Source organism: Parus major, chromosome Z (genome assembly GCF_001522545.3).
Source record: "Parus major isolate Abel chromosome Z, Parus_major1.1, whole genome shotgun sequence".
NCBI classification, from domain to species: Eukaryota; Metazoa; Chordata; class Aves; order Passeriformes; family Paridae; genus Parus; species Parus major.
In genome coordinates, this window is record NC_031799.1 from 58,846,600 (window position 1) to 58,871,910 (window position 25,311).

The following is a 25,311-nucleotide window of genomic DNA, read 5'->3' on the forward strand; positions in this document are numbered from 1 at the left end:
GTGAAGATTTCTTAGCATAATTAAATTCCTATTTCTTAATCAACAATCAAATCTTACTACAGTCAGTTTCTAGGTCTTCCTAATGGAAAATATTACATTTCTTCCCAAGCTGACTTTAATACAAGAAGGGTTACTAAACTAACCCAATAAGAGTGAGCAAATCTGCAGGTTACTGCCGTCCATGAGAGCTGGATGGATTGCAGGCCATAGAACTGATAATCCATGTAAGAAGCAGGATCCCATCCTGGATTATCTTGAATTGGCCTACCTAAAGGTTTTGTGGTGCAAATTGGAGGCTGTGGGCACAATAAAAACCTGCGGAATATGTGACATCTTTCTGTCTGGTAGTGCCTGGAAGGCTGTCAGCTGTGATGTTCAAGCCTCATTAATCACCCCTGTGTTGTATGTCTCTGTCTGATATGAAGCTGCCATGCCTTGTCACCAATTACAGGCTCTGCAAAGACCCATCTCATTACAGTACTTACATTGCTTGTTCCTGAAGGTGGTACTTGGTGTGCCACATCCTCAGCTTGCCAGTAGGAAATCTGCCCTTGAAGTGAAGACATGTCATTCACGAGGCACTGAAAAGCAGCAAAAAAATGTTATGAAATGCTCCCAGGAATAGTAATCATAATACCTGTGTAAAACCAGGTACATAATATTGAAACAAGGGAAGAGAGGTTTCTGAGCAGTCCAACCAACCTGGTTATCTCCTCAACAGATCCAGGCTGGGAAAGGTTTTGGTGGGCCACCAGTCAGAATAGGAATGTGGTTTCCTCACTTTTTTGGTTTTATAATTTTTAAAAAGGTCCCAAATGTCACTTCCCCCACAAACCTCTTCTGCATCCCCCAGATTTCAGAAAAAATGCAACATCTCTCCTGTAGACATTGCACATGTGTCCTCATTTGTGTTGCTAATTGTAAAACCAATGTCAGTCAGAAATGTCTGGGTTCAAAGAGCTGCAGTGATGTGACAATACACAGAGTGTGACCTGATTTCTTGTTACATTCATACCTTCCATGTGGCAATTCGATCTCCCAAGTGACATGAGCAAACTCTAAATTAATTGACATGTCCAATGGATATACAAACACTGAATTTATTTTTTTACCATATAGTATAATTTATGATGTTGGTGCTTTTTTATCATTATTACTGATTTTTCTCAGTTTACCAGCAGGTTTTATTTGATACTACTGATCTGTAGGTGTGATGTCCTCTGGCTACATAGGCTCTCTCCAACAGTATATGAATGATATATAAGGACAACCCAAAATTGGAAAATTTCATGGGAAGTATTTTTAAAACTCCCCAGCATTTTCTTCTCTACATAAAATACAGAAAAACACAGTGACGATTATCATGATAGAGAGAGACATTTAAGCACCTTACATTTAAAGTTAATATGGTAAAATATATAAGCTTTTAAGAAAAGAGAAATTCATATTTATTTTTGGCTACAATCTGTCCTGATGGTAGTTGAGTTTAGAACTCAAGTGAGGGGGAGACTTTTTCTCTGCATGCCATTCTTTCACCATTTTGAAAGCAGAAATATTTGCTTTTCAGCAAAGGATATGTACCTATTCCGTTTTTCAGAGCTATTTCAAGAAAAAATAAGATAAAGAAAAATCTATCAGTGTCAATTAAAAAAGAAAAAAAAAAGCCAAAAGTGTCCTGACCTTGATTATTTTTCTCTTTTCAGTACCTGTACACACATTTATGGGAAATGGAAGAGAAAGCAATAATGTTCCTTCATAAAGAAAAGAAAATAATACCATTAAGTCTCAAAAAACCCCTAAAACACTTATGGCAACATAAATCTCTCTGTCTAGATGACAATTTCCAACCCACAGTATTGTGAAACAGGAAATAGAAGTTCATCCTCTGCAATGAATTGCAGACTGTATTATCGTAAGAATCTTGTATCAAAAATGCCTTTTATCATACTGTCTAAGCAGTTTCAGAATTAAAGTCTGTTAGATCTCAAAGCCAAAATTCTGTATCAAAATGTTTCCAAACAAGACAAAACTTCACCTGCAATTTACAGGTTAAATGAACAAAAAAAGAACCAAAAAACCAAAACCAAAAAGAGCCTCCTGACTAAGCAACCAAAAAGTCCCAAACAACCACCATCACCAAATAACCTCAACAATAACAAAATTAAACAAAACAAACAAAAAGAAAAAAATACAACAAAAAAATCAACCCTCCCTCTCAAAAAAAAAAACAAAACCGAAACCCATGACTTCGCAATATAATGCTGAGCAACAATAAAGAATAATGAATCATAATTTTTCTGTAGTTAACAAAGTGGTAACTATTGCACAGAGACTTTCTTCAGCTTTCCAGGTGTTTTAGTATAAGGTATGGCATTTTAAAAAATGCTGCTTCTACTCCATCATTTACCAGAAGCCCTGTTATTCTGCAAAATGAGTCTTTACATAACTGACAGATCATCTGAGGGTACATATTATACACATACTGCTATGACTTTTTAATGTCTTTCCAAAGAAATACAGCAAGACTATCAAGCTATCTATTTTTCCCCAACCAGATGCTCCTTTCCTTCTCACACTGATAAAGAGAGCAGCAGGAAATTGCAGACTTCTGAAGACTTGAAGATGAGAAGTCTTTGGACATTGAAAAAACCACAAGGCTCAGCAAAAGGACTGAGAGAACTGGTAAATATATATCAGAGAGATACTGAATGAGATATTTTTCTCGGTTTCATTCAGGGTACCAGAATATTCAGAAGCCAGTTTAAACTTTTCCATGCAGTAAATACATGTACAATATGTACATAATGTGCAATTTTGTTCTACAGAGAGGCTTTTTTTTTTGTTTTCTAACATATATGTAGCAGTCTATTTGCATGAATATGTGTTTTTGCTAATAAATATGCCACAAGCTAAAAGTGATACAGAATATACTGAACACTAGGAAACTGATGAGATAAATCGTTACTGAATGTATCTTTTCCATCAGTTTTTTCCACTATCAAAAAAACAACCTCAGGGTTATAATTTTGAATCAGAAGTGAGAAGCATCCAACATCTAAGGACTAAACTAATACTTGCAGTTTAAAGAGCTGAGAAGTCAGTAGAACATTAGTGTTGCTGTTTTATGAATAAATCAGTGTTTTCCACACCTTTTGAGTCTATGGTAAGCTCAGTACTAAGCAAATTTTTTTGTGAAAGACACAAATGAAGCAGCACAATTGAAACCCCTTTCTTTAAATCCAAAGGCATAAGCTCTGCTCCCAGATGAGAAGCCAAATCAGGACAGACCTTTTCTACTGGGAATGTCAAACAGGCAGAGGAAAGATGACAGTGGTAGAACCTGCTCTGCCACTTCTAAGATAACAGGTAACATGGAAGAGAAGGTATGCCAACACAAAAATTCCTTGTCAAGAAGTAACAGACAAAACCAAGTCAATGTTTTACATAAGGGTTATAGCCATTTTATGGTTTCTTGGAGGTTTTCTGGCCTGTGCTGCTGCATTCTTCATGTCTACTGCCGGCATTGACTATGTCATCTGACCTGTTGTCGTGATCTGAGTACTAAGGTCCTTATAAATGCCCCCGCCCCAATTAAAGTGCAAACAAGACCATATGCCAGTGGCAATAGTATGGGCTTTATTTGATAGTAAATATGGGAGGGAGAGAGAGAGAAACAGAAAATAGGTGGGGGTGGACAGAAAGGGGTTGACAGGGACAGAATAAGGAAAATATCAGCACTCTGTGGATCCCAGCGATGTTCCATTGATCCTCTCCTTGCTGGTGAAGGTCCCCAAAAAAGCACAGTGGGGTTAAAATACGCTCAGGCCAGGTAGGAAACCCCAGGCACCTCCCTGGGGGACGGGGGCAGTTTGCCACTGTCTCTTTCAGCAGACTCCACGTTTGCTGCATCTCCTGCAGCCCCGTGGTGCGAGGCCTCAGGAAGGGCTCTGGGGGCACCTGTGGGGCCTTTGATGGATCAAGGCACCCCCTCAGCTGCCCCTCACGTGAACATCCCGTGGATGTGGCATTCCCAGGCTTGGGGGTTCCACGGCCGGTGTGGGTGACAGAGGATGGGTTCTGCCCCCGAGCAGAGGTTACAACACACCCAAAATTCCTCTCCCTTCCTCGCTTGGGGGCAATCTGTGCAAACCTGCTCCCAGCAAAGGGGTCTGTGGGCTAGGGCCTCCCCCACCCCGAGGCAAGCCAGAGATGATTCTTAGCAGGGCTGCTGGGTTTGGCTCACATTCTTTCCTTGTTTACTTGTTTGTTTCAGGTGACTGAAGAGTGGGTTTTCCCTTTATTGAATCTCAGCAGTTTGACTTTCAGTCCAAAGTCCCAGTCAGGTATCTTCAGAGAGGCTTCTTTGGTTGCAGCTTCTCTACACAGTTTTTGTTACAATGAGCAAAACTTTATGTCAGTGTTTGAGGCACGAACTACTTCAGTCTCTGACACCTGTGCTTTGAATGGGAGAAAAGCAACATCTACAAGATTCTTTGTGCCATTTTTTTCAGCAACTAGTCCTAATCTCATTACCCTAACTAACCTCCAAATAACAAAGTCTTCTAGAACCTTTCATAAACACTTTTTTTTTTTTTAAATAACTGAGTTTAAAAAAGATTTTTTATTTGGGATTTTTTTTGACATCTCATTGTGACTTTCATTGCTTCAGCATGCATTAAAAATTTTATTATTATGCACACTGAAAAAAAAAAAAAATTAACAAAAAATCAAAATGTTCTGTTGTGTGTCTGCCAAAGCAGAAAAATTCATTTCCACAATTCTGTCTTTCACTTCTGTTTTGTCCTAAATATATTTGAAATTGACACTTTAAAAAATGTTTCAATACAGGGAAATCAACATCCTTCACCAAGAAAATCATCGAGAATATAAATTATAAAACTAATAAATCAAAAAAAACATTATGACCAATAGTACTCTGATATAAGTGCATCATTAGGTGATGCTGAAGAAGACTCAGTAAGTGAAGGTTGTCAGAGAGCTTTTCTAAGATATTCGAAGTATAATTTAAAGACTCAAACTTACATTTAATTGTCTGAAAGACTGGATTTTCAGCTAAACAAAGAACCAATGGACTCATCAAATGTGCCTCCATCATTCCCATTCATCTCAGCTATCCACACTACAACTAAGAATTTGGTCTAGACCTAGTATGAGCAAGCATTAACATTAAAAGAGGCACAAAACCAGTTTCTTAACCTTTAATTGTTTATTTGTTAGGCTACAGAAGCCTCTGATAAGGTGAGTTGTCTTACAAAAAAAGTAGTGCATTAATTTAGGGCAGAGCATAATGCTTCCAAGCTGCCTTCAGAGAAGGAAAAGTGCTGTCAGATAAGGCTTAGGGAATTTTGATGGAGTTTCTTTTAATCTCTTAATTTCAGATTTATTGAATAATACCAGACTAGAACCTTTACCAAGAGCAAAACAGTGAACACAAAAGGAGAAACACAGAAACATACGGTGATAAATTAGCTGACTAATTTCTTCTTCATCTTGCACGAGCCGCAGATTAGAAATATTTGGTAGCTCTGGCTACTGTGGTTCTCTTCCGCTCACCAGTTTTCAGGGAGGCAGCCAAGGTAGTCATGTACTGCTTCAGCCCAACACTCCTGGGACACAGTCTGTACTTGTTATGCCTCTTTGTCACAGACATAGGAGAAGAGTTTTAGAAAAGTGCTCATAGTTTGAATTCATTGATTTTCATCTGCCATCACCATAGGTTCAGGGATAAAAGACTATCATACTAGTATTTAGGATATTCTCTGTCTTTTATTAATGCTTTATTAATGCTTTTATTAATGCTTATTTTTCTGCATCAGGGAAGTGACTACTTCATGATAGAATGCAGTGGACATGATCAGATTAAGAGCCTAAAGAATTTAGCATGGCAGGCAAATATTCCATGATCCAAAAAATAATCTTCAGGTAGGTTAAAATTTTAAACAATCCCACTACAAATCTCATGGGAATTCAGTGTCCAACAAATGTTTAAGAATATATTTAATTCCAAAAGATTCATTTCACTCACATCAGTGGGAGTGGTGCCACTTTTGCTTTCTTAGGGCAAAGGTTTAATTTAACAAAGGTTGCAATCAAGGTTCATGAATGTAAAGTACGGCATTATCTATTCAACATAAATAAATATCCCTTTAAAAAGCACTTGCAAACACTGACCGCAGTCATGATTTTCTTACTTAAAATATACTTTTCATTACTTTACAAATAATACACAATTATTTGTGTATGAAGCACTGTCATCATAGGTATTTTGTGCTACAGTGGAGCTGTTCTGACAGCTTATCTTCATGGATTAATTGAATATGTTCTCAGGAATCTATGGGCATATAAATACTGGCATATCCACAGGACACCACATAGTCCTGAACAGTGCTACTTGTCAAATTTTGGAATACTGTGATGAGAGAAAAAGCCAAAACAGAAAATTGAACACAGCAAGATTGGTGGAAGGATTTTGGTGTACTCTTCCATTTAAGAGCAGTGTTTTCAGAGAACTCCAGAGAAGGATGAAGCATTGAGGAGAGGGAAATAAAATTATGGAAAAGTTATTTCCACTGGTGTCTCTCATGGAGATGCTTTAAAAAGAAGGAAAAACACTTTTGAGAAAGTAGGTGGGTTACTGTTCAGGTTCTTCAGGTATTTCCAGTATTCTAGGTTTGTAGTTGCAAATGAAACATTCCCTCTGGGCTTGACTGGCAAGCTCACCTTTGGAAAAATCCTTCCTCTCAAAGCTTAAGAGGAATGGGTAGAGATGGGGTTTTTTGTCATAATTGAAGTCAAGTTTTTTTTTTATGTTACATTATTGAAATTTTGTTCCATGATGAGGGTTTTTTTAAATGTTCAAAAAGGGACTATGGCATCTTAGAAATCCTAAATTAATGGCAAGAAACTCTAGGTGACATTATGACTAAATGATCTATTCTATTCCACTGTCTGACACATATTCTTGCCAGCAAGCAATGTCCAGTAAAGATCTTATTTCAGTACAGGAGACAGAAACTCTTTCAAGGCTTATCACAGATATAATTGATGATTTCATATTTTCAGAGAAATGTCCAAGGTGCAGAATTGTCATTTCAATTTCCCCAGGAGGGAACTAATTTAGTACATCACAACTTTACAAATACCAGGATATGTCTTGCTAAAATGAATTCCCATTGGGTACATGTAAGCAGAAGTGGTTTGTGGATTTTTTCCCAAACCCTTGATTCAAACCCAAGCTCGAATAACTCCACCCCTGCTTTCTACTTCTTACATGCCAATTTCCAGCTGAAGTAAACTAAAACACATGGACTGAGAAGATGACAGTGCTTTTTATCTTGTCCCCATTTGTGTGACACTCTAAACAGAGAGGTCATGATAATGAAAGTTTTGCAGTAGCTAAATATTGCCCTTTTTGAGGGAGTATTTTGTAAAATCTGTGCTTTTCACATGCATACTTGTAATGGAATTCAGACCTCAAGCCCAATCAAATTCCACCTGACTGCATGTAGCCTTTAAAATGACCACTATCAAACTGAAAATTTTCATTCAGTTGCTTAATTCTGCAGTGGGATTTACTTCTTATTAGGCAGAAGAAGGCAATATCTAGTGAAGCCCCTCTACCAATAACTGTCAGAACCCTGTGAGGCTCACCCACGCTGTTGGCATGTAAGTAGAGCCACTCAGAAATCTGACAGCATCATTGCAGGAAACTGCTGGAGCAGCCAAGGGAGGATTTTGAACACAGGGTGGGCATGGCTCATTGAGCTCATCACAGGTCATCAAGCCCATCCCCTGGCCCATCAAATGTTTAGAAGCAGGGCACTGAAACATCAGAGGAGGTTTTTAACTCCTCTGTGTGTAATTGCCAGCCTCTTTAAGAGCTTCACTGCTCTGGTAGTTATGTACCTTCTGCCACCAAAATTAATTAATTGTATTTTCGCACCTATCTACAGATATATTCGCATTTTCTTTGGTTTCAGTAGAGCTACTCAGCCTCCTGACCTAATCACGTAATTCTAAAAGTTAGTACATTCTGGACTCCTTTCAACCCACAAAACCTTTGGCCTTAAACACTGATAGCTTTTATGCACTTCCAAACAGGCTTCCTGAAAGGGAGTTCTGCAGTACTGTCTTCTCAGTCCCAAGGACATTCACCAAATTTCCAGTGCATCCCAGACCCCAGGTTCTTCTGTCATGGTCAGCCTGTGGGAAAGCACAGAGGTTAGTGAGCCCAATAAGCATATTTATTTTCAAAACCACCACAAGGTTTTTTACTCTTTCCAATTTTCAAAAGGAATACCATGGGATCTCATAGTATTCCCTTTGGAAATAGTCCCGAAATCAATTTACAAAACATTTTTTTAACATTTTGGTTTTTTGGGTTTGTTTTAAATTCAAAGTGAAACTTTTTTCACAAAAATATATTCATGGGTTTTCTGACATTGAAACACAGCATTCCCGCAAGCAAACAAACCAAACTAAACTAAACTAAACTAAACTAAACTAAACTAAACTAAACTAAACTAAAAATTGTACAAATCTTTATTTTAAACTACATGGTTTGCTAGACAGAAACCTAAATGAAAAGAGATATTCTGACATGATTAATGGACTATATCATCTGTTCTGAGAAACCACTAAATACATAACTTGCATTGCAAAGAAGTAGTAATTTTCTCTCGTCATGTAGACAGGGACCTTTCTAGTAAATTAAAATTCCTTAAAGAGCTATTTAATTACTTTTCTTTATCTCTTGAGCAAATTCTTTTTTGTTTGTTTGTTTGAATTTTTATAAAAATAATACTATTGACCAAAGCATTCTGATATTTATTGGCAATAAATTAGGAAAGTTCAGCATTTAGACAGTTATGGATAACTTACCCCATGGTTCTTTCTGATGTAGTTCTTGTTTTCCTTTGACTTCCTAAAAGTAATCAATAACAAAACTACAATATTTTTATGCAATTGTATCTGGTTACAGAATTAATAAGTTTAGGTTTGTTGAATGCTGAATTTGATTCATTGGGAAAATTTACACAGAGGATGTGTCATAGCTAGTGCTTTAATGAGAAAACATGGGCTTTCTGCAAAGAGGGAAGCATCTTGGGGACCACATCTTCATGAGGTTGTTGCTGTTGAATAGCTGTTAGATTAAGATGAAGCGTTGCACAGAGGGGAAAGACAACTGGTTCTGCCTCTGTCTCAGAAGAGGAAAACCAATGAAGAGTATAAGAAATGAATTACCAGACTTGTCTCTTCCTGTCCCACTAGATGAATGGAATAATTACTTTTTAATTCCACAAGCACCAAGCATCTTTTTAGAACCCTGTGATTCTCAAGGTTGGATAAATCACAATGTGCAAAAGTAGGCTCCACGCTGAAGAGGAAACTAAAGAGTTTAATACTGAGCATGGAAAGCACAGCTTGGATTATCCCATCTTCTGGAGAAATTATTTCTGTAATGGAATTCAATGCTTTCCTACTAGAATTTTCAAGTTGGTCATCTTGAAGCAGCTAGCCACCCAGCATCCTAAAGGGTGTGCATTTTGGTGGCTCCAAAACCAGCAGAGAGTCAAGCAAGAAAGGTTAGTTTGACCCTGAAGGAAGCAAAAAATGTGCTTTTGGCACATAGATGTATCCAATTACATAGCAGGGCAGATTGCTTACAGCTTGCACCTTCTGATTCTTCCGTAAGAGGACTGATGAAATGGAGTCTCCAGGGAAACCTAATCCCTCTCTACATCTATGTGAAAGGAGGCTGTAACCAGATAGAGGTCAGTCTCTTATCTTGGGAACAAGTGACAGAACCAGAGAAGAAGGCCTCAGGATGTGCCAGAAAAAACTTTAAATTGGATATCAGAATTTTTTTTTCTCTGCAAGGATGATCAAGCATTGGAATAGGCTTCCCAGGGAAGTGGTAAAGTCACTGTCCCCAGAAGACTTCAACACTTGTGTAAATGTGGCCCTTGGTGATATGGTTTAGTGGTGAACACCAGGGTGCTGGTGAACTTAATTATTTTTAAGGTGTTTTGCAATTTTAATGATTTTGTGATTCTATGGTTCTATGAGCTAACATCAGTACCCAGGGCTAATCCTCAGTGACTTTGCACCTTGATGAATCCTGACCCAGGTTCTGGGTGACTCTAGAGCTGTTCCTTCACATACCTTAACAGCATTGTGTGAGTAGGTTTCTCAGCCTTACTGTAACAGAAAAGAGCACAGAAAAGACTTCTTCTAACAAGTAATGAACTTCGTTCATATATATACCCATGGTTTCTAGACTAATGAAATACTGAGGGGAAAGTTGGCTTCAGCTTTCTCCCAGCAGAAGTGTTAGAAGAGGAATAAGGAGCACAGAGACTACTTCTAATGCCACTCAAACTCTCAGCCCAGTCCCCACACTGACTCTGTGCTCTGAAAAAAAATGCTGAAGAAAAAAGCTCCAGTGGGTCTTCATTTGCTAAGAAATTCTGAACTACAATTTTGTGAAGGAGAGAAATGCGAGTCTTTCCATCTGGCCTTCTTTCTCCATAAGCTGACCCAAAAAGAAAAACATCATGGTATACTTAACACCATGGGCTCATAGTCATTCCAGGTGGAGTCTTCCTATTTCCATATGCTTCCACCTAAGCTAGGTACAGTGTCCTAGCATTGAATGTGCAGGACACCACTTCAGTATCCTTCTAATAAAACAAGATATGCAAGAGCTTAGTCTTCCATGTACTCACATATCTCTATATGCATGTCCACATCTACAAACACACACCTCCCAGTCCAAACAGATTTGAAAAGAGTGCACTGAAGACAAGAAATGGTGGTTGAATGGCAAATCTTATAAACTTGAGGCAATATCTCACAATGGCAAGACTGATGCTGATGTCTTGACATTTGAAAATATTTTTCTCCCTCCACCATTTCAGACTACTGTTGGTAGGTTTGTCCCACTTGTCATTGTTTCCAGAGATATCTCTACTGCTACATAATTTAATAATTCCAGCTGATGTGTCAAGCAGTTAAATGTATTATTAGTTTTAAATGGATATGACAGTTTACACTTAAATAAAAGGCTTAGGTTTAGGTGTTTTAATTGTTACACACAGGAAAAAAAAGTGAAAATGGTTGTTCACATTTCCTTATCTGCTGTCTTAGTTCTGTTCAGAAAGATGTTCAAGTATCCACCAGCTTCTTAGTATTGCTCACAACATGTATCTAAAATCCGAGAAATGTACACTGGAAAAAGGCAAATGGAAAAATGTGTAACTCCACATTTCTGATTAAGTCTTGTTTGAAGCCTAGATGACAAATTCAAATATAAATGGCAGGATTTGAAACAGACACACAAGACTTTTCAATTAATTAATTAAGTGCAGTAGTGCTAAATTTTAAGAGTTAAGGCAAAGAGTGCTACACAGGGGTTTCAGACTTGTTCAATGTAAGTGCTCCATGAGGCTCCTTAAGAAAGAGACTCTGGAAGTACTATTTTAGAGTGGTGCCTAGTGAATCAGTGATTTAAAGTAATAGGAGTCATGTGGGTGAATCATGAGGCACCACTCTGAAGATGCACCCTTGAGACCTTGCTTGGTTGATCTCTTCCAAGGCTGAGTCCACCCTAATCCAGTTGTTTCTGATACTAAGTATAACATTAAAAACTGTTCTAAATTGCGATGGGATTCCTGCTGTGCTATGAAATCACATAAGATTCTGCACCGAGGTGCAGAATTTAATTGTCTAAAAAAAAAAAAATCTCTGCAGGATATCTTAGAAAATTCTATACCTTGAGTGTTGAATTTCCCAGGTGGTGTATTTGCTCTTGTCTTCTGACAGTAGTATCCCTTCCTATTAAAAAAATAAATAATAAAAAATAAAATATGCCTTATTCAAGTATATTTTTGCCCGCACAGAATAGAGGAAGTACTTCACCCATTTTTGCTATGTTGATCCAGCAGAAGAGATAATTTGCTATTTCTTGTAGAAGATAGATGCTTTACCAGGAGGTAGCTAAGAGGACATATTCATTTCACCCTAAGAGGTGCTTATATATGGAAGTGGTGCTGCTAGAGAATAAATGATTCAAAATGAAAGTACTGCATTGTGATGCACTTAGATTTCTCAGGAACACTCCTACCCCTGTGCAAAGGTACTTCATGTTTCATATCACAAGCTCAAGTTTGGGTGGGTGCTGTAATTGGTTTCTGCTCTCCTCCTTAAATTCCACACCCTGGAAAAACTACATCTACACAGGTATGGACATACAGGTTGCAGTTGTGTACCCTGGTCCCTGTCCCTTTAGATTTATGCACCATTGGGCCTGATTTTCACTGCTTTGGACATTGCAAAATAAAGCTGCTCTTGTTTCAGGAAGAGAATAGGCTTAATACAGAAATATGTGCTCAGTTAAAAACCTAATTTTAATTGCATAAAATTATTTCTATAATTAAAGTGCAGAAACCTTGTTTAAACATTGCCCTGACCAAACACTGACTCCCATACTGTTGTCTGTTGCAGCTTCAAAAAGTTTCTCCTTTGGCTTTTCTCTCACATATCCTCTGTAAAGTTTTCTGCAGATAGAAATACTGTGATCTAAAATTTTACTTGACCTAACCCTCATGTCTACAGTCTCTTATTATCCAAAAAATCATAGATGTTAAAGCAAAGTTTTCATCACCTAGCAATTTTCTCAGCTACACATCCTTCTAATAAATTACCTCAGTTTGGCATCTGAGAAGTTGCATTAAGTGGATGCACACTGGATTAACCACAAAACAAATCTCTAGCAGTTAAGCATGCTGCTGTCGATACCTTTCACCCAGGACACCCTTGAGTCTTGAAAACTGAACCACAGCACACTTTCCATTTACCTTTGCAGTCTTCAGTATTTGGAAGCAAATTTGTCTTTAGTAAGCTGCAGCCACCCCCAAGCCCAGGTCTATGTGAGATGTATCTATGAGCACCTCACAGGACAGAACAACTTCTGTAGAAGACTCTGATACTTATGGCAGAGAGGGCTTATTGATAGAAATGATGTGTCTACTCAGGCACTGACAACAAAGATTATCAGCCACCAAAAGCAGAAAGGCAGCTGAAGAGCTGCAGAAGAAATTGTCTTGATAATAAAACCCAAAGTGGCTGTGTAATGCAGCACCCACTGAAGTTCAGAAATAGCAGTATCAATGAATGTCTGATAAGGCAGAGTCACCTTTTGCTCTGTAAAGAAGTCTCACACTCTGATGTGCACACAAAATATTTGTGTATGCAGCAATTGTGGGATGAGATTTTTAATAATTATTAGCTTTCATCAAAATAGTATTATGTTCTATGCATGCTGAATACCAAAATCAGATGCATTTGGGAGGTGAGATGCAGATGCAGGTCTCATATATGACCTTAAATTTGCAGTTAATGTGTATGACATACCAGATGGTATGGAAAAAAACATCATAGTTTCTTTCTTATAGTCTACATGTTTATTCTGTCTCTGAGAGAACTGTATTACTTTGGTCCTTCAGAGAGTGTTATTTCCAAAAAAGACCGAAATAAAAACTCTGAGGAAGCAGAAATTACATGTAGGTAGGTGTGTAGCTCATCTGTAGATCACACCTGCACACTCACCAGTTGATCCCATGCTCACTTTTCTGTTAAGGAAGCTCTTAGTTTGCAACCTATTGGATAGGTGCTCAGGTTATGAAGGAACAAGAAGTTTGGAAAGTGACAAAGGGCACAATCCAATGAGACCACATTGGATTGTGAGAGCTTCTCATCTTTCCAAGGGCTCCATTAGACTATGTGGTCACTTCCTGAGCATGGCTGGGTTGAAATTTCCCTTTCATTACCCCTCCAGAAAAGAAGATATCTTTAAACTTAGTCATTTTAGAGAGCAAAGAAACATAAATAGTTGTATTGGCAGAGCAAAGTTAGGAACAGGGAGCCAAGACTATTGTGTCTTCTCTGTTGCTGCCAGCAGAATGGGCTACACCAGCCTTTCAAAGCTCTTCCAATGCTTTGATATGAAAACCTCACTTTACTTCTTCCTTAGAATCAGCTATACAACAAAAATATTTGAAAGATAACCCATCAGGTTTTGTTTATGTTCTGTTCTGACAAATCCAGCAAAAATTGAAGGTTGGGCTTGTGTGTGTTTATAAGAACGTACATTGCAGCTCACACAGAGAGCTATCAACTCACACAGAAGCAGGTCCCAGGAGCAGAAATGCAGTAAAGACTGAAAATTTAAGTCAAAATGAGTGAGAATGTACCATTTTCCCCTTACAATAATTATATCTGAGGAGGTTTCTTATCCACTCCCAAGCACCCAGAGGTCTCTTGGGTCTCTTGGTCGCTGAGTGATGGGTGTCTGTAGTGCTCAGCAGGAGCTAATCCCCAAGGGAATCCTGCTGGCCTGGAACAGGGAGATAAATGTTGATTGAATAAGGCATGGCTCATAAGACTTTTGTCTTCACTCCTCATTGTGGGATGGTTGGTTTTGTTATAAAACTAATTAGCATACATGTGGAAGTACTTTGTGGAGGCAGCTTAATCCCAAGCAAATGTGAAAATAAGCCTGTATTTTTTCTAGGGATTGACTTACATTAATTACCTTCTACTTTAAAAAACCTCACAGTCTTTTTTTTTTTTTTTTTTTTTAATCATTGTTTCTTTGTGGAAAAATGAAGAACAGAACACATCTGAAAACACTGCACATGCAAATTTCTAGCATTTCCAGCAAGGGTGTATTCTCCAAAGGCAGAAAGGCTTGGGTTTAAGTCAAAAATGCTATTTCACAACCAGCTAAAGTCAGAGACCTCAGTTTACATCTAGTTACCCAAATTACTAGCTTGATTCTCAAAAAATTATGACCTTCTGAGAACCAAAGTTAATTTTAGGAACCTATATGTGGGTTTAGGTGCCTAAACTTAGCCACACTGTGTTACTTTTTTTTTTTTTTAACTTAACTACAGCATTGCTCATTTGCCCACATAAAAGATATCAGGACAGTTTGTGATCTCAGAAAAAGACTTTCACAAAAAAATTTAACCAGCGTCAATGTAGCAACTTCAGACTGCAAATATCCATAATGAAAGCATTTGGATTTCCAGGGTCTATGTCTGTGCTCAACTTCTGCTTCGAGCATGGCTCTTTGCCAGATCCCAGTCCTCCAGTCGTCCTATGAGGGATGAAATGCACCCTTTGCTGTCTGCTGAGGCATACACTGGAGCTTTTTCACACAGTAGTTTGAACCAGTGGAGGGGATGACCTGTGTCCCAGCCCAGCATGGAACAGGGGCTCAGCTGCAGCACATGGATGGACCTGGGAATCTGCACATAGCCCCAGCTGTAAAAATCCACTTGCACACAACTAGGATCCACTCTATCCCTTATGCTTTTAAAGGAAGATTCTCATCCCTCCTGAACAATTTTTTAAAAAAAAATAACCTGAATTATCCACAAAAGTCAATATTATCTCATAGACTAAGTTCCCACAAAATGATCACTGAACAAGCATCCCAAAATGATCCACTTCGAAGAATTTCAGGCACTACCTGGCAGCAGAAAACTATTATAAATTCATGAACCTGCCTGATGCACCTGCTTCCATCTCTGCTGTGAAGAAGATGTAGGAGTGTCCCACAGGACTTCTGCCTGTGTCCTTTTGCCTCCAGCAGCTAGGGATAGCTAAAGAGAGCAGAGTTGTATTTGTGGATCTAAACTTTACCTCTCCCTCCTAGTGTGAAGGGACAGAGAACCAAGATTCCAAAGGTATCTCTGACCAGTGTGTATATTTGGCTCCTTCATGTTGGAGAAAAAAGGACCTTTTTTTTCATGACTGCTGCCTGCCTCTCTCTTGCGTTGGAGGTCACAGGTTAAGAAGGAAGGTGTACATTGGCAGGCTTACCTTCAAGTAGAGAAGTGTTAAGAAATGAGATGTGAAGGAAACAGTTCAGGTGAGGAAGATGGGCTTAGCCTTACAAATCTGTGACAATGCGCACCTGGATGTCCAGGGATCACCACAGCTGTCTCTGTCTCTGAGTGCCAGCAGGGACACATACTGTTGGCTCCTCTACAGTCTGGTAGCCAAAGCAGCCTGTTTTGGCCACTGCTAGTGTGACAAAATAAATAGTCAGGCATCTCTTTTGTTTTTAACAAATTCTTGAGCTGAGCAGTGGAAAGGAGGTCAGGTTGAAACAGTATATACAAGCTTTCAGATTTTTAAATTAAAAGGAAAAAACCCAGACCAAAAACAAGTATTATTTGCCTCTATCCAGATCCTGCAGGAAAACTTGCCATAGCACAAAAACCTTTGATTTTTCCAGAACATACTCTTGCTGACAGTCTCTGGGACACATATTTTACAGCAAGACCACATTGGGCTGAGCCTTAGTGGGTCTGTAAATTTACTTTGCTGGAGATAGTGCATTTCCCACAGAGATGCAGTTACTTCTGCTAGGAAGAAAACAAACAAAAAAAAAATCTAAAACCAGAAACTATCTCTTGACACAAGAAATAAACACGAATAAGACTTTTGTATCAAAAAGGGAATATTCTGTAAAATTGGTTTTTTTCTCTCCCTAGGCTGCTTTTACTCAAATATAAAATCCAGTCCTTCCTTTGACTTAATTACCTAAAATATTCTATTTATAACCAGAGCATAGTGTCTATCCTTGTAATTTTCACTAAAGAAATATCTATATTTTTCTCACGCATATTTTACCAGTCCTGAGTGCAGAACCAACACTCTTACCCATTTCTATCAAATGAGCTGTTAATGGATTTTCGTGTATATTTCACTTAAAGCACTACTGTGTTTAAACACTTAGTGCTGAATGTAAAAATAGCTGGCAATCTCAGAAGTGAACATTTTATTTGTAATATGGGCTATTTTATCATGCACCACAACATTTTTTTTTACTCATCATTTATTAATATTTTATATAGCTCATCAAAAATGAAGGTTGAGGTCAATAATTGCTGACACATAAAAGAACAAGGAAAAGGACAAGCAAGGGCATTATCCAGAGCACTGTGGACTAGCAAAACCACTCAGATTTTCTTTGCACACCTTGAAACACAGCAACCACTTAAAAGGCCCAAGTCAAGGAAAAGGAAAGCCTTTTTTTTTTTAATAATCAACATGGTTTCCAGCTTCGTGTAAACTCACATGTGCTTCAGAAAGCATCTGGATTTTTATTTGCATCAGTTTTTACTTATCAGTTTTGTTCTGTAGTCTCTATCTTTGCTTTGGTGCTGGGGAGCCTCATCTCCTCTGAGCAGACTGGTGAGCAGAAGACAGTTTTCCACTTGGCTCAGAGCCCCACACTGTGCATTGTTGACATGACTGTGTTTAATAATTCCTGCTGATTCTGTTGTGGAAAAACTTACTCTTCATAAGCTGACTAGCTTGTAGTGCCAGTGCACGTGTGTATAATGTTTTTTTTCCTCTTTTTTAAGGGACTTGTGCCCTGGTTTAGCAAAGGCTGCTTGAGAATGTGCTGAAAGCTAAACATACTCATTCCCACCTTTATTTAGTAAAGCACTTAGTATGTACTGAATCTGGCTGGCTTCAAAGGGGTCTCATATGCATGCTGAAGTGCTTGTTGATTCAGTCTCAGCTCTCAGGAGTAAATTTTAGCTCAGATACTCTCTCAAGCCTACCTACAACTACCTCCCCAACAGCACGATTTATGCCTTTCACTACAATAGACTTAACAATTTACAAGTTATCACAGTTCCCCTAGGTGAATACATTGTGTATTTCAGAAAACTATACCAAAGATATGATCAGAACTACCTCTCCAGAGCAGTCAGTGATCCACTTAATCTGCATTTCTGTGTCACTTCATAATACAGCAGGGGGAAAAAAAGAAAATCTATTAAATGAGTCCATAATTGTTATGCAAAGGATACCAGTGATTCCATTTCAATTACATCACAGTTTTCCTCTAATAGATATACTCTCCCTAAATAACAAAGGTGCTTCTACCTTCAATAAAAATAAAGGAACAAGAACCATGTTTCTGTATGCTGTGGTGCTTAACACATACCTTTTAAAGGACTGTATGCTACTGAAATATTTAAATACAATACACACAACTTCTTCAAAATTTTCATCAGCTCTTTATAAAAATAAACAAATATAAAACCTTATTGGGTCTAGAAGGAGGAGTCAGAAGTGGGAATTGGGTCAACTCACTATTTAGGGTAGTAGTCAAACTTAAACTGCCACAAATGTTTTCAAATTACACACTTTCTCTCTCTCCAGAAGAAGGACTTATTTCAAGCAAACAACAAAATTGGACTGTACTGCATTTCTTTAGTTTATAAGCTCTTAGCATTCTTTTAGAGTGCCAACCTATTAAGAAGGATTTTTAAAAACTGCTGTCATTGTAGCTGGAGCTGTCAGGGCATGCAGTGAAAACATATAATTTCTTTTTATTCTAGGAAGCACAATTTTGTAAAGAGCAATAGGCAGCAAAGAAGCAACCTTATCTAATAATTCCTTTTTCTAAAAGTGATGATTTGCAGACACACACCTTACCAAACTATTTCTCTTTGATTTTTATATCTGTTTAGACTGTTACATCTGTTTTGCAAACACCAGATACATGGTTTTATGGTTGGAACACTTAAGTAACACTGTTGTCTTACACCATTTCATGGATACTACTTGCATCGGTACCAAATACAGGCTTAAATCCACACAAGGAAACCAGGTAACTTGCAGTCATTGCAGAATCTATAGCTCCTTAAAGGTTTCTAGGTTGTCTGTAAAACTCAAGAGAATAAAAAGGGCAGGTTGCAATTTCAATGAGCCAGTGAGAATGCTCTTTCTCAAAAAAAAAAAAAAATTAAAAAATTAAGGAAAAGAAAAGAAAGTAACTTAAATCTTGTTCCTTTTTTGTTCTAACCCACCTTCCTGAGCTTGCTGTTTGGCTGTTCTCCTAGGATGGCTGGAAATGTTGCCATGACCCTGGGCATCCTGCTTGCTGAGGAAGACAGCTTGAGCTATTACATAGCACATGGAAATCTTCCCTACCACTGCCCTGCTTGGTAAACATATTGGTGCTTTGCAGAAAGATAACTGGAAGGTGGCTCAATTCAAATCTACCAGGCATCAGTTTTTTATATGCCTGTTTATCCACATTGTACAATATGCAAAATAGTGTGTTGCTTCTTTTAGAGCACTTCAGTCTACCTGCACAATTTCAGAAATTTGACCCTGGTTTTCAGGAAACGAATCACAATTAGGCTGTTAGGGTTAGACACTTCACTGAAGGACAGATTCCAGCCCAGGATCTTTGATGAGAATAGATGCTGTATCGTCAGCACACTCCCTCTGCCTCCCTGGTATCTGAGATAGCAAAACCTGAACAGCTTTTTGTTGTTGTTGTTGTTATTTCATCAGATTCCTACAAAATTCCAGAACTTGTTAAAAGGGCAGGTTAATAAGAAAAACTTCACTGGTTTAGAGATAGAGGAAAAAAAAACACTGCAGTGATATTTTTGCATGCACGTGTGTACTTAGGTGCATGCAGTTAATAATAAAATGGTCCTGCCACTAAAGAGCGATCTGTAAAACATTTACATATATCAAACTGATTAATTATTAATATAGTTCCAAACTATTTGAAAGGACTATTTTCTTCCATTCCCCATTAATAGGACTGACCTAATTGAAAGCTAAGCTTGTGGCCCCGTGCTTTCTAGGTTTAGATACAAAACCTACCTTCCCCCTGCTAAATCAAACATCACAATGTCAAATGCTCTGCAGACATTTCCCTGAGGAATCTGAAAGGCTAATTAGGGTGAGCTTCACCATGAAGAATACAGTTGTTAAAACAGCTTTTTTACACACTGGAGTAAAGATCATTCTCATACAGACGCAGTGATTTGTTGCTGCAATTTGCAGCCATGTATCTCTCAGGAGATAATTCGGATGTTGTTATTTATTGCACGTATGATTATTAATGATATCTTAGCAACTGCTGGAAGTGACTGGTTTCACCTCAGGAAATAAAGTATTTTAGCTCAATGTTTACAGACCTAAGTAGATATCAGTTTCTGTAGAAAATCAGTTCTTCATTTGACCTCCCCCACCTCTAACTGAAAGGTCTGTACCATCATTACTTACAGATATTTCCCTCATACTGTAAAAAAATTTTGTAATTATGAAATAAGAAAAAAACCAAACCTGACAATTCTTCTTTGTATTGAAAAGTTTATTACTGAGAAAAGAAAAAAAGAAGGTTTTTTAAATGCTTCTGAAAAGAAGAAAAAAAGTGGTATTGTATACAAATGTATATACATAAATAAATATGTGTATAGAATATAGGACCAAGTTGTCAGATCATTTGTAATTTTTGACAGGGAAAGTGAAAATACTTCTTTGTATTGAAATGAAAGTACTTCTTTTCTAATTAAAAATGCTGCCAATCTGCAGAAATTAAAACCTTGCAAGATCTCTTACATATTCCGCAGTACTTTTACTTCCAATGGCTTATGCTTTTGTGTTTTATGCATCAAAAAATCAGTAGTTTTCTATTCTGAGATATTCTATCAAGTTGTTGCTGAAGCTACATTTAAACTGAGATATTCTCTCTTGATATCTGAGGGGAGAAAGGAGTGTAATCAAGAAAACCAGATGAGCTCATTCTGACTTATTTTGATCCCATTTGAACACTGAGTTTCAAAGAGTGACTATAGCACAGCCTTTATTGGAGATGTGTTCCCCTTAGAAGAGATTGGGAAAAAATCGTGGGAGTTCAGATTAATCTTAATAAAACAAAGAATAGTAAGTGGATTTGTCTCTTTAGCTCTTGTCTGAAGTCATCTTGTTTGCAGCTAAGTCTGGTCCAGGGATTTTCCCTGTGTAGGTACAGTATCTGAAGGACAGCAAACATGAGTTTTGAATATGAACTCCTTGTAATTTTACTGAGACTAAAGTGATAAAACAAGAAAAGGTGTGATAAAGGTAGATTTTTCAAGGGAGACAAAAAGCCAAAAAATTTTACTGACTACACAAGATATGCCCTTTTGTAACCATAGATGTTAAAAGAAAATTTGAAATATTTTTTTAAAATTATCTACTAATTAACAGCAACAAATAATTAGATATTAGTATATCTAAAACATACTGTATAACATTTAAAATTATCCTGATTGCTTTAGTAAACCTTTCATGATCAATGTCAAATAACAATGCTAGAACAAAGAGAAAAAAGAAATCTAGTGTTCACTGTGCAGAGCTATGTTAATCTCATCTGTATATTAATAGATTAATGAAAAACAGTGATCTCCAATTAACATCTTACATAATTTCCTCAACAATAGTTAACAGTGGCTTACTTTCTGCTTTCCTTTAAGAATGAGTGTGTTTGAAAAATTTCACCTTGGCCTGCTAGTGTTTTGTAGTTACTTGTTGTAACAAAATATCTAAAAATACTAAAAATCCTTTGGTCTATCAGCCAACAGTAACCTGAGTTATATTAGTCTAAACTGATAGTAATGATACCAAAAAATACTGGTATCTGGTTTAGGGTCTAGGGTGGTTTAGATATGTAAGTATCTGACTTTTTCTTGAAATAAAGACTGGATTTGGGTTTATGGTATTCTTGATCCTATCTTGTTTGCATTCTCATGGGCTTTTAAGAATTTGCATGAATGATGGAAGCTAGCTCAAAAACACATATTTACCTAAATGTACAGGCAGGCAATACCACAGAAATTCACATACATTTATTCCTGTGTCATATATATGTTGACAAAAATTTCTTTTCAACCCATCCTCCTGTTCTGCAGAAAGGTGAAATATTTTGTGGTTAGTTAAGGTGTTTGTGGTTATTAAGAAAACCGTAAACTTTAGGAATTTTCAAAAATAAAGGACTCATGGAGTGAGGCTTCTCTTCTGTAGACATCATGGATAAAAAATATTCCATAATAAATCAGAAACAAACCAAAACCTCTTCACAGACACAAACATAAAAGGCAGATTTGTCAAAACATTTGTTGTGAATTGTTTATCTAAGTATGATGCTTCATAGCTTTATTCTTCAGTGTAATTTGAGAATCTTGTGAGAAGAATTATCCAAAATATCAAAGATTTTACTTATTAGCATTCTAATATTTGCATATGTATATATTGTGCTTAAACATACATTTCTGCCTTGCTATTTTGCACCAAGCACACAGACCTGCACACTAGTGGGGAAAAAAATCTATAAAATATTCAAGTATCTTAAATTACAGTGAACAGTGTCTAAAAAGGATATCTGATACATGAAATGACAGAAAATTCTGAACACTTGCTGGAGTTGTACATGGTTTGAAATGATCATTTTTGACAACAATTAATGCCACAGGACACCAAAGCCCACCTTGATCCATTGCAAAGGAACCTTTTAGCATTCCTCCTACTTTGCCATTATGCCATGACATTGTCAGATTTATGTAAGAAAACAGAATTTTACAGCTTCTGTTATTAGACATCCAGAGACAATAAAGTTAGTATATTATTTACATGTTTTTTGTTGTTTTATTGTTTGATTTGGGGTTTTTTGTTTGTTTTTTTAATGAAGAGTACTGTAATACTTAAATACTTGAGTACCTAAGCACATTGTTCCCAAGAGACTCTGTAAAGATTTTGGGGCTGAGTAGCAAGAAAGCCTTCAGGACTGACTATCCCAGTATAACTGAGCAGACAAGGTTTGAAGGAAAGCAAAGAGCCTGCATATTTAGACTATGAAAACAGCATCAGATAAAACAAGTGAATATCAGGACTGAAAAGGCTGTAGGAATTTGCAAGCAGATGTCAAAAAGCATACCAGAAAATGTCAAGAAAAGTATAACAAGCACTGGTTGCAAAGATTAGGGTGATAAATATGTGTATGATGAGAACTGTTCTAGAACTTGCTTTCCTAAGAGCAGCTTTGCAAGCAAAAGTGTAAAAAAAAAGTGCCTCAAATCCTCACCACTACAAGCAAAAATATAATAAAAAAATAGTGATCAATGTCTGCAGAAAATCTTGGAGTCAGAATGTAAACAGAGGATACTAGGTAAATAGAACCATGGCTGAAACCTGTCTCTGGAATATCTTGGTCGTTGCTGTTTTATCAGAACTTGGGCAAATTGTTCTGCTCTTTTGAAAGGAGAAAAATGAGCAGCAATTTTCAAGAGATCGTATGAAGAATGTGAAGAAAACAATTATGGTAAGCATTTGGAAATTCTTTCCTGAAAGTATGAACAAGGAAAGGTGTTTTGGAAGTGCAGGTTCATCTTTTTGATGTGCAGGTAATATCAAGTTTGTGTGTATGGCACTTACACAGCAGCAAGTCATGCTGCATCATGTGCTGGCCCCGAAACACTGAGTGAAGCTACTGCTCTCCAGTGGAAAAACCCACATGGTGTTGGGGGAGCACTGCAATCTGAGGGGGTGTTCATCATCTCCCTGCACTCACTTAAATGAGCAGGAAGAGCAAATGGCCAGGAGCTCCTGAGCTGGAAACCCATTAAAATTACAGCAGCAGAGAGAAAGCAAGCAGATCTTTAGAAAAGGTTGTAGAAGGCTTCTCATCAAGGTATCTGTGGCAGCCATTAGTTATGGGATCTCCTGGTGGGTCACCAGCATCAATATTGCATGCTTTGCCCTTGGCTCACAGTTTCAATATTAAGCAGGGAAGGTCTTGTGGGGCTGTGTAGGAATGTAAGTTTGGAGGGATGAAGGCACCCTGCCTTTCTTATAAAACTCTTGCAGGGGTTGGCCAGCATCTCTTGCTTAAAAAACCAGCCTGATGGAGAGACCTTTCTGTTTCATATTTTCCACTTAATTTGTAGTTACTTTATTTGCTTATGGCCACTGATGTGTGTTTGGATAGTACAAAACCACTGCCTTATCTCTTGAGGAAAAAGTTAGCTCATGCTTCATTTCAAAACCACCATATAATGGTCAGTCTCAGCATGCAATTTTTTTAACTTGTATACTTGGCATGTGATCACCACATGGAAACATTGATTCCCAGTTAACCATGTCATGTAGTCCACTGTTATATGGGCTATCCATAAAATAATTACAGGCTTCCTGTTCAGCAGTGCACACTCCCAATTAAGTATCTGATTATATATTCCACTGACTTGCAAAACAACACAAGCATGAGATGTAAATACATATATGCATACTCTCTTTTTAAAGAGATTTTTTCTATTGAAAGTGGACACATGTCAAGACAGCACCATATTTAGCGCTAGATGACGACGTTTCCTAGCACAAGCAGCAACTGTAGATTTGATCCAACAAATATTTGCTGTCACCAAGTAATTCATGGTTTTGTAGCTAGACCTATTGAATTAAGAGATGGTTGAGGGGAAGTGCAAATGAATTTGAAGTGTAGACAATTAGGTGAGTAAGCTTGATTCATTTTGAATTGCCAGGCTTATAGAACATGAATCACTGTCACAGGTCAGCTGTTCCTAAGTTGCTAAATGCCAGCTGGTTTTGTGCCTTTAGACCTAAAGTAGGGGATACTAAAGGAAATTCCACTTACAGCTGTCCAAGTCTTCCAGCCTTTGGACGTGTTCCTAATGTAAATACTTGTGCTCCTTTTTAGGAAACTTACAGGAGAAAAACTCCCTGAATCTTAGCTGGAGAACTTAGGTTTGAAAAGCACAGGCAGGACGTTGGTACTGCTGCTGTTGTATCCATCCATCTGTGGTAGAGCACATCATCCTAAAGAAGAAATGGTAGACTAACACTGCATGGTGCACCAAACTTGCTGCAGCACCTGTGCAAAGAGGGAGAATTATTTTCTGCTAATATGCACCAAAAAAACCCCAAGTTAATTCTTCCAATGAAAACAATAGAAGTACAGGGTTAAGGAAGTTTTAGATGAATGATACACCTTAACCACTACTTAATTTTCATCACCCAGCTTACTGAAATTTAATTTTCTTTCCTCCAGTTGTTTAACATGCTTAACAAAGTAGGTCTGAATTCATAGAATCCCAGCAGAAGAAAATGTGTTGTAAAAAAATCACCACACTATAGAACCTGGACACGGTAAGAAATACTATGTTAAAGAAGACTCTGTGTTATTTCCAAGACTAACTGCTTTCACCTTTTGGTGTTCAAGTTATGCAAACTAAGATTCCTCAAGAGATCAGCAAATAAAAGAATACAATGGATTGCAAGGAAGCCTTTGTTTGATCTCTTTACAGACCATTCCTGATTTGGCCTTGATAACTTCAGAGAAAATATATATTAATTTATTTCCACAACAGGGTCTTTCATATGGTATGGTCTGTTTAATTC